Below are 10,084 nucleotides of genomic sequence, written 5' to 3' on the forward strand. Positions count from 1 at the left end.
GAGTTCATCATAGGCTTGCTCAGACTGAGTGAGCCGGTGAGTAAGTTCCCTCACAGTGTATTCCCCCATATCTCTTTCCAAGTGGTTAGACTTATAGAAAGATTGGCTCTGATACCAATTGATGAATACTAAGAGGGGGGGGTGAATTAGTATACCGAAAAACATTGTATTTAAACACTTAAACAGTCTAGTGATAAACCGGTAGAACAGTTTAGCAGACAAACTAGTTAACACACATGTAAACCAAAATGCAAATAAGACATTCACCCATAGGAGCAATAATACCATAACACAAGATATTTGACGTGGAAACCCAAATGGGAAAAACCACGGTGAGATGCAACTCACAAGTAACTATTTGCAGAATAGGAACCAGACCAGTTAAGGTCAGACCGGTTAAGGTCATACAATGTTCTTTACCAGAATAGATCCTATTAGGAATCTCAATCTCTGTTAGGAGATAAGTGCAATCAAAGACTACCTTGCTAGAGGATTTTGGATCCACATATGTGAACCACCTTGTTAGAGGATTTATAAAAGGCTTTATGGGCCTAACCGGTTAAGGGCTTCAGACTTGTCAAAGATGTGAGTAATCAACAAGTGATTGATGTAGCAAATAGCACAAATTGCTTGGTTAGATCCACTATGGCTCATAGCTAATGCATTTCAGCATTACTTCAATCTTCAATAACTCACACTTAGTTACAGCTCACAAAAACTTGATCTTCTTTGTTAAGATCGTACTTACAAAAACTCATCAACCACCTTAAACCCTAGCAACTCCTAAAACCCTAGACATGATGTCCTTATAAAGGAATCTGATTTCATGTCGGTCCAATAGGTTTACAATCCAAATTTCTAGGTTCAATGAATCTAGACATACTTGGTAACACGACACAAAAAACACCGCCAGAGTGTTGGCATCGTCAAACAATCGGTGGATGGTAACTCATCACAAAATGTCGGTTGGTAACTCATCACAAAGTATTACCGGTTGTCGGTTTGACAAAAATGAAGACTGGGAAATATGTGTTTTGCCGCTTTGATCCCTCATACTGCTTGAGATCCACGAACCACTTGGGGTCAACATACCACTTCAGACCGATAAACACATTCTGCAAAACACCGATAGTCTAAAGACTATAATACATCATACCATTTGGAACAAATTCTCGTTGAGCTTTAACTCATACATATAAGAATGATCTCAATGCAAGTGTGTGTCCATCAATGACAATCACTACATAATCATCAAAAATGCCAACAGGTAGTTGCTACGAAGGAGACTTCATTGGGAGAACATAGGCCAATAGACCAGAATAACATAAAGATAGACAAGTTGGAGCCTGATCTCATCGGGTTATCAGAGAAACATAAGATAGGTTGTCCCGACACCCGATAAGCTTTGTAACATGATGAACAAGAAGGAGGATTCATCGGGATAGGTCATGTTCAGTGGAATGAAAGAAAAATGGTTGCGTTGAAGCCCAATGGATTGATCAGGGAAACCTACACCAATTAGAAAGACAGAAAGCCACATCATCATTGCATGTACAAATTGGAAAAACATACCATACAGGTGGTGCCAAGTGATTGAATCATTGGGAGGAGTCATGTCGATTAGCCGTTGTAAAATCTGATTTTAAACAGATTTCAATTGAGTAAATGCTTCTAATGTATCAAATCTATATATGGGAGTTTGTACAAGGAATTTTCATAACAAATTGAAGCGAACAGAAAGATTGAAGTGAAATTGAACTGTAGAGAATTGAATTTCAGAAGGCTTGAAAAATTCAAATATGGAGGGTTCTAGTTCTAAAGGCAAGAGGAAGGTCATTGAAGTTTCTCATAGTGCCTCTAAGAAATCTAAAGGTGGAGAAAGTGTGCAGAAGCAGAAGTTGAATCAGGACATAATCGACCATATGAACTCACCAAGAGCCAAGTCTCGAAGGTCTAAGGTTAATTTTCCTATTTGTGATCAACTAGAGGATGATTATAAGGAAATTGGTGATGTCTGGACTAGGGTTAGGGGGCATGAGTTGTTCCTCTATCATTACTCACGAAGACAGAAGCCGATGTCGATATCTATTCCATGGATTACCGGTCTGGGTAAGCTCATAGTTCCGAATGTATTCATAAATATTGAATTGTTGAAAACCTTGGTTAAGAACTACAATGCTATGAAGAGATGCATCCAATTTCCCAATGGTGATGCATTTATTCACTTCAATACGGCCACAATCTACAAAGTGTTTGATCTGAGTTATGAAGTAGAGGTACCTCTATCATTTGAGGAATTAGAAGAAGAATACAGAACCATGGAGATGACCTATCAAGGATGGAAATTTGCCATCCACAGGGTGGAGAAAGGGAAGCTAACTGATTAAGATATCCCACCCTATGATGTAAATATTTATAGATAGTATTTATAATATACATATATGGATTGCAGAGAGGTAGGAGGAATGGAAGCTCTAGATGTAGCATGGATGGGGCCATTGGTTCTTGTAGCAGACATTCAAAGGCACAAACCTAGACAGTTTGATTATGCAACCTATCTAGTCGACAAACTGCATGAGGGTTTTTTGAATCTTCAGAATAACCCTGACAAGTCCTTCAAGCATTATTCACTATTGATGCATATTGTGTTGTTCTATGGAAGATTGAAAGGACTATGGCCAGATGGCTTAAGGGTAAATCCTCAGGGAAAGGATGGACAAGATCAGCTTGTATAGTTGTGGGTGTCACTATGATATTTGAGGTATGATAAATCTCACTATGTGAGATTTGAGGAATTTTTTGTTAAACCATTGTTCAGGGTTTATAATGTGGCATGTGAAGGGTCATTCTCAAAAGTGATTAAAATATTTCTTAGGCAACATGAATACAAGGATACTAGAGTCAACCATAATTGGGGAGATTGGTATACTTGCAGAGATTTCAAATTTGTTAGGGTTTTTAGATTCGAAGGTGCTCCCTATGTGCTACCAAAGCCTATGCCAGACCAAATTGCTTACTTGGAGATTGTGAGACAATTGAGTGTCTCTAATGCACAACACTTTGTGGGTGCCCACAAGAAAGCCTTCTTACCTGGGACTCTTCAGTTTGGAGATTTCAGAACAGTCTCTACCAAAGCTTATGAAGCCATAAATAAGAATCTAGTGGATGAATTCAATCTGTATATGCACATGCCAAGGAAAAACTATGACCCAGAAGGTTACATCCACATGAGCAGAACAACACAAAACCTGGGAGATTATCTCCATGAGTATGATGACTATGAGGATCTATGCAAGACCAAAGAGTTAGAAGAACTTGCAAATGTTGTTGATGACTTGGAAGAAGATTGGAAGAAAGGAAGCAAAGGCTTGGGGATCTAGAAGGAGAAGAAGAATAGGATGTGGAAAGTGATTCTGGAGAGAATGAAATAGTTTCTAAGCTTCAAGTACTAGAAAAAGAAGATGAACCAGATGCTCAAGACAAAATTGTAGCAACATTGAATGTAGATTCAGATGCTAGGCTAGAAGAGAATACATATTTTGTAGTAGATGATGAATTTGTTAAGTCAAGGAGTTTAAGTCATTTTTGTATCATTTTAAAGGAAAGAAATTAAGAGATGCAATGCCATATGTGACACCAGAGAATGAGGCAGAAATGCTCAAGAAGCTAAAGGCAGAAATTAATTTTGAGTTAGAGAACATCACCCCTCAAAGAGGAAGACAACTTCTTGTAGAGGCAGGAATCATTCTTTTCCCAGGGTGGGACCTTAGTGCATCTTTTATTTTTGATAGCTTGTTGCATTAAGATAAGAAAGATTTTAAGTTAGACATTCAGGATGTTAATGATATTTTTATTGGATCAAGATATGATCCAGATGATGAGGCTATGCTTTTATGGTCCCTCTATCCCTCGAATAAGAGGCCAAAGATTATAGATGTTGACAAGGCCTTTGGCCATATGATGAAACTAAAAGTTGGAGAAATAGATCCCATGGTCACAGTAGAGATGGGGATAGATCTTTGAAAGTTGAACAAAGTTCAGATGAAAAAGGAAATCACAAAAACAGAAAAATACAAATATTTGTATGAAGAATTATTGAAGAGAGGTGGTCATCCAGTGCCACAGATTACAGATGGCTCAAAGATAAAAAAAATAGGTATGATGAATTATTATAGGAGTACAATAAGTTAAAGAAACAGATGCGAACTGTCAGGAGTGGATTTAACATGTGTGTTGATCACTAAAAGATATGAGAATTTGCAGAAAGTATTAGAGGAATTCTGGACTATTTTTTAAAAAAATATGGATAATATTGTATCACACAAGATAATTTATAATAGATTAAATTTGTTATTGCAAGATAAAACACAGAGTGACAAAGTTGTCAGCAAGGTCAAGAAATTAATTAATGCTCATGAGAAATTTACAACTAAATTAAAAACTGAATATGAGGAATGTCAGGGGATTATCCAACACGGATTCCCAAGTGTTATGGATGATACAGGGATGATAAAGGATAAAGTCCAATGGATTTCTGATTGCAGATCACTACTCAGTGCAGCCCTTAGCATCGCCCATGCGGATACCTTGGACATGACTGAAACAGGGGACCAACTGGAGAATTTTGTTACATTGAAAGTGGCAGTTAAAAATATCATCTTCAATGCTTGCACTTACAAAGATGAAGGATATCTTCAGCATATTCAGAAGTGTGGTCATAGGGTGGATGGAAAAAGTTATTTTGTGTCATTGTAATATATTTTGTAATGTTTCTGGTTGTCATAGCAGTTAGGGAGTTATTAGTTAGGTTTTTGTCAGTTTTTAGTTTATACTGATGAAAGGGTGTGTCCTTTCATTTGTGTCTTTTGACTCACATATGTATAAGGAGTCATTTTGTATGTAGAGGGGGTTACGATTTTACACATTGTCTATTGGGACTGTTAGTATTATGTTAAGGCAAGTCTATAGGAATGAAAAGTTATTTTTATGCAAACAAGAACATCATGAAGTACTTGTGAGTTTGCAACTTTTGTACATATTTTTATTCCAAAACTAATATATAAGATTCATTATTTTATCTTCAGATCATTTTCTGTTACATTGTGTTGATGAATCAAGTCCTTTGGATAAATCTAATGAGACAACGGTTCATCGGGATATGTCATCCCGATTTATATTTCCCTCTGCAAAACCTTTCTTTTATCTCGGTAACGTATTCTTCTTCATAAATATTAAATATAGATCAATGAGTATTTAACTATTTAAGCTTTAGCACACAAATAAGATGAAGTATAATACGTAGGTTAGTTATACCTATATTCTTTAAACAAACAAACTGAAATTGAAAGTTACACTTCATATATATGGGTATATGCACGAAGTTGTGGTACCAAAAAGGTGCCACACATCAAAAAAATAAAAAATGGTCATAAGGCGCATGCCTTATGACCTTTTCAAACTTTAAAAAAACCCAAGTCCGCATTTTGGATGCATTTTGCATTCCCAAACCCGCTTTTTGGTGATTTGGGGTACCATTTCCTTGCACTCGCCCTTTGTAGAAGCTTGATATTGGGCACTAAGTTGTCCATCTCTCATCAAAATTCCACCACGCCATCAAAGAGCTCGAAGAGGTATGCATTTTTGTTTTCTTATTGTCATTTTTTTATTAATTTGAAGATTAAACTAGGTTTACTGATTTAAATTTATTTTCATTATCAAGAAATGAGATTAGACAAGAAAATGTTGAAAACACTCAATCACCTCCTCATGAAGAGCATATTGAAGAAGAAGCACATCAAGAACCTCCTACAATCCCTAGACATCTCATAGGTACACAAGAAAACCTATTAGGTCAAATAGAAAATAGCCAAAAAGAGCATGAAGGTTTAATCACAAGGCTAAAAGATCCCACTAGAACAAACTCCCATAAGACAAACCTTGCCAGTTCTTTGCAATCTATTGTATCTCACATATAATCTGTGAGTGGGAAAATAAATTTTTGGTCTAGTAAGAAGGAAGAACAAAAGCAATTTTATTCTGACAAATTATCATATGTGGCAGTGAAGAAAAAGAAAATTAATAAATTTGACTTGTGTGCTCTTTTTATGGACCCCCGAACGAATCAACCTTTACACCCTGGATGTAGGAGATTCCCTATTCATTGGTGTCAGCATGAAGGGATTAAGAACAATTTTTGGGATAGGTGGTGGATGGTATTTGATCAGCCCCCATGCAATAATCATGAGGTACCCCAATACTTTTTGAGAAAATTCAATTGTGAGTTTGTCCTTAATGAGATCCCAAACTATTTTAATTTTCTAGGTTTCCAAGGTAGAGGCGGGGGTTCCTCACATGATAGAGAGGGTGCACAACGTGACCCAAATCTCCCATCAAGACCCTTGGCCAGACCTATGGTGGAGCATGTTATTATTCCTTCCATTGTGAAGGAGAGTATTGAGATCGAAACTCTAGACTCCATTAGCTCACTCACTTAGACCCTTATACAGTATGTTAGGCATCTAGTAGAGGGTGATGCTAGTGATGATGGTGATTCTTCTAGGCATCGAGTTCCAGCTCATTTTTGTCAATCTTGTGGCTCTCTTTTCACTTATGATCCTAATAGTTATGAGAATGCACGTGCATGAGTGAATTTTTCTACAAAGAACATTGTCATGACAGAATCCTTGTTGAATGAAACATTTGGCATTGATACCTAGGTGAATTTCATTACAAGTTCATTTCATTCTTTTTATTAAATATTATATGGAAATTTGAGAATATATCTAAATTATTAAATTATTATGATAAAAAATAGGGGTCAAAGTGTTCACAATACTAGCAACATACCCGCAGCACCCTTTTTCATGACTTCGTTGACTCCACAGGTATACAACGAGTGAAGAAATATAATTATTATATGTAGATAGTTGAACCTTATGTGAATGATATTCTAATTACTAATTTTGGATGTCAAATAGTTTGATTCTAGAACTTCAACATCAACACCTCGCAGTGGGGTATGTGCAGGATCATGGTGTGCCAAAATAGGCCCTTAAGTGGCAATGAAATTTCAAAAAATCTGAGTTATGCAACTTGACATGAAAATTTGAATAAGTTGTGAACATTATTTTTTAAATATATAAGAAGAGAATCTATAGAAAATTGAATGTAGTTTCTAAGCTCCTATTTGTTTTTTGGAAAAAAAAAAATCCTATTTGATAAAAATTTTAAATTTCAATGTAGTGGTACTAAAATTTCAGGAAAAAGATAAGAAGTAGATGTATGTATGACCACCCTAATCACAATAAAATCATAATTATTTTTTATAATATTTATAATATAAGTGTTAGACTCATGTCCGGATGTGACACATATTTTTTTATAAAATAAATAATTATTTATGAATTTTTTATTACAGCTTTTCAGAAATTCAGAAACTCCTACGTCTGACCACCTTAACTTGGTCAAAACCTTATGAAACATCATTTTTAAAATTTTTCCCTATAGTAGACGAAGCATAGGATGTGATGCATGTTTCAGATTCAAAAAATGTTATACCGTTTGAAAGTTATGAGTGTTTTTCAATCAGTCTACCAATCAGGACTATTGTCAAAATTCAATTAGAAAATAAATAATAATAATTTATTAAAGTTGAAATAAGACAAGCCTTATATTATTGGAAAGCTGAGAAATTCCTTAAAAAACCCTTTTCGTTTTATCAATTTTGGCTACAAAAAAAGTCGTCAACCACCAGTGTAAAGTCTAGAAAATCAAGGAACATTGAAAAACATGTTTTTTCAGTTGACTTTCCAGGCTTGTCACTTCCAAGCCAAATCCCAAAGCATTCCTGAGCCGAAATTTGAAATTTAAAAATTTTACAACACAAATCGAATATCCGATTTTAATAAGTAAATTCACTAACTAAATTTGCACATAATTAATCTAATGTTTATTAATATTTTAATATATTAATTTATAAATAAATTAGTATATGATAGTAGGGAGAGAGAGAGAGAGAGAGAGAGAGAGAGAGAGAGAGATTAGTGGAGAGAGAGAGAGGGGGGAGGGATAGAGAGAGATTAGGGGGGAGTTAGGGGGGAGAGAGAGGAGAGAGAGAGATTAGGGGGAGAGAGATAGAGAGATAGATAGAGACAGAGAGAGACAGAGAGAGGGGGGAAGATATATATATATATATAGAGAGAGAGAGAGATTAGGGGAGAGAGAGAGAGACATCGGGGGAGAGGGAGAGAGAGATTAGGGGAGAGGGGGAGAGAGAGATTAAGACACCAAATTGTGTCGTTATGGGTCATATGGTGTCCTAAGGGTTGTAGAACACAATATGACCCCTTAGGACACCATAGGATGTATAGTGACCCAATATGGTGTCATAAGGGGTCATATTTTGTCCTAAGGGGTCATATGATGTCAAATGGGTCATATGACACAATATGACCCATTAGGACACAATATGACTCATAATGACACAATTTGGTCTTAAGGGGTCATATGGTGTCCTTAGGGGTCGTAGGAGACAATATGACCCCTTAGGACACCATAGGACTCATAAAGACCCAATATGGTGTCTTAACGGGTCATATGGTGTCCTAAAGGGTTGTAGGACACCATATGACCCCTATGGACACCATAGGACCCCTTAGGACAGCATATGGTGTCGCTAGGGGTCATATGGTGTCCTAAGGGGTCGTAAGACACAATATGATCCCTTAGGACACCATAGGACCCATAACCACCCAATATGGTGTCTTAAGGGATCATATGGTGTCCTAAGGGGTTGTAGGATACCATATGACCCCTTACAACACCATATGGTGTCATTAGGGGTCATATGGTGTCCTAAGGGGTTGTAGGACATAATATAACCCCTTAGGACACCATAGGGCCCATAACGAATTGTTCATTAAATGAATTGTATTGTATTGTTCATTAAATGAATTGTATTGTTCATTATACAAATAACACTTACGATGAAATGAAATGAATTATATTGTTCATTAAATAACCATTATTAACCATTGTTAATTATTGGAATGAAGATTAAATATTTCCATGATAACACCATGCACAAATGAGAAACAATTTATATGATCGAATATCAACTTCTGTATATATAAAAATTGTCAAATGATTACAAATGTATGTCCATACACAAATATGGCATAAATGCCAACTCAAACAAAATGTATGTCTGAAGAACCTAGAAAAAAATGAGAAATAGATGGATGAGAAAAGGAAGGAAGATGACAGGAATCAGAAGCAATGGAAGTAGGACATGGAGGAAAAAGTTAAAAAAAATGGCTACTTAGATTGACTATCTGGAAGAAGAGAAAGTGGCGATGAAAAACCTGTTGGGTATTATCCTGAATATCTTGTCTATTGTTACAAAAAACCTAGAGGATATTTCGAAGTTCCTCGATAACTCCAGCTCTCCCAAACTGGTGGTGGATCTCGACATGGATGAAGATGCAATCGAGATTGGAAGTGGGGAAGCTACACCGGGTGGAGCTGCAAAGAGAAATAGAGCGATTGTTAAGAAAGTTGTTGTTGCTTCTGCAAAGGATATCCCTAATCTTAGGGATAATATCAAAGACCTATATGGGATTAGCAGTAACTTGGCTAATGCCCTGAAAAATATAAATTAGTTCCTTTTGTCAGGTCTGGTTGGTTTTTTGCTGGTTTTTTGGGGCTTTAGCTCATTTTTTCTAGTTATTTTGCTGGTTTTCCTAATGTTTATTCCTCCTAGTTTCTTAATGCTTTTATCTTGTAAGGTCCTTTTGTAAAGGGTTTCAGGGCACCTTCAAAACTTGCTTTTACTTTAATTAAAAACAAAATGTATGTCTAAATACGTGAATGTATGTCCATATACAAAATATACATGCCAGCTAGACATGTAAGCATCTGAAAACTATCTATAACATCGTAAGCTATTGATGGATCATCAAAATTGATCCTCTTCATTGCATTGCTCGGCTCTGAAGGATCTTGCACAAGAAAAACAAACCATGATTAATATTAGTTATATTATATAATTCACATTTGAAAAGTTAACATAAAAATGAACTATAAT

Source organism: Cryptomeria japonica, chromosome 10 (genome assembly GCF_030272615.1).
Source record: "Cryptomeria japonica chromosome 10, Sugi_1.0, whole genome shotgun sequence".
In the NCBI taxonomy this organism is placed as follows: Eukaryota; Viridiplantae; Streptophyta; class Pinopsida; order Cupressales; family Cupressaceae; genus Cryptomeria; species Cryptomeria japonica.